The sequence below is a fragment of the Aplysia californica genome, unplaced genomic scaffold (genome assembly GCF_000002075.1).
Source record: "Aplysia californica isolate F4 #8 unplaced genomic scaffold, AplCal3.0 scaffold00061, whole genome shotgun sequence".
Lineage (NCBI taxonomy): Eukaryota > Metazoa > Mollusca > Gastropoda > Aplysiida > Aplysiidae > Aplysia > Aplysia californica.
Window position 1 is genome coordinate 472,732 of NW_004797331.1, and position 327 is coordinate 473,058.

Sequence of the window (327 nt, forward strand, 5' to 3'; positions counted from 1 at the left end):
GAAACGAAGAATGAATAAGTGAAAGAAAGACAGGATGAACAAATAAACGAAAAGGCGAAAGGAAAAAATAGAAAGCAATAATGAATGAACGTATGAGAGTAAAAAAAAAAAGATAGAATAAATGCACGCAAAAATAGAAGAATGAATCAGCAAATAAGCGAAGGAAAAGAAATAAGGTAAGGATGAATGAATGGACGAAAGAAAGACAGGAGAATTAAAGAAATGAGAGAAGGAAAGACAGGAAACTGAATGGATGAAAGAGAGAAAATTGCGCAACAAATCAACAAATGAATCATCGAATACTCTTTTCTGCTTCCCTTCTCAACC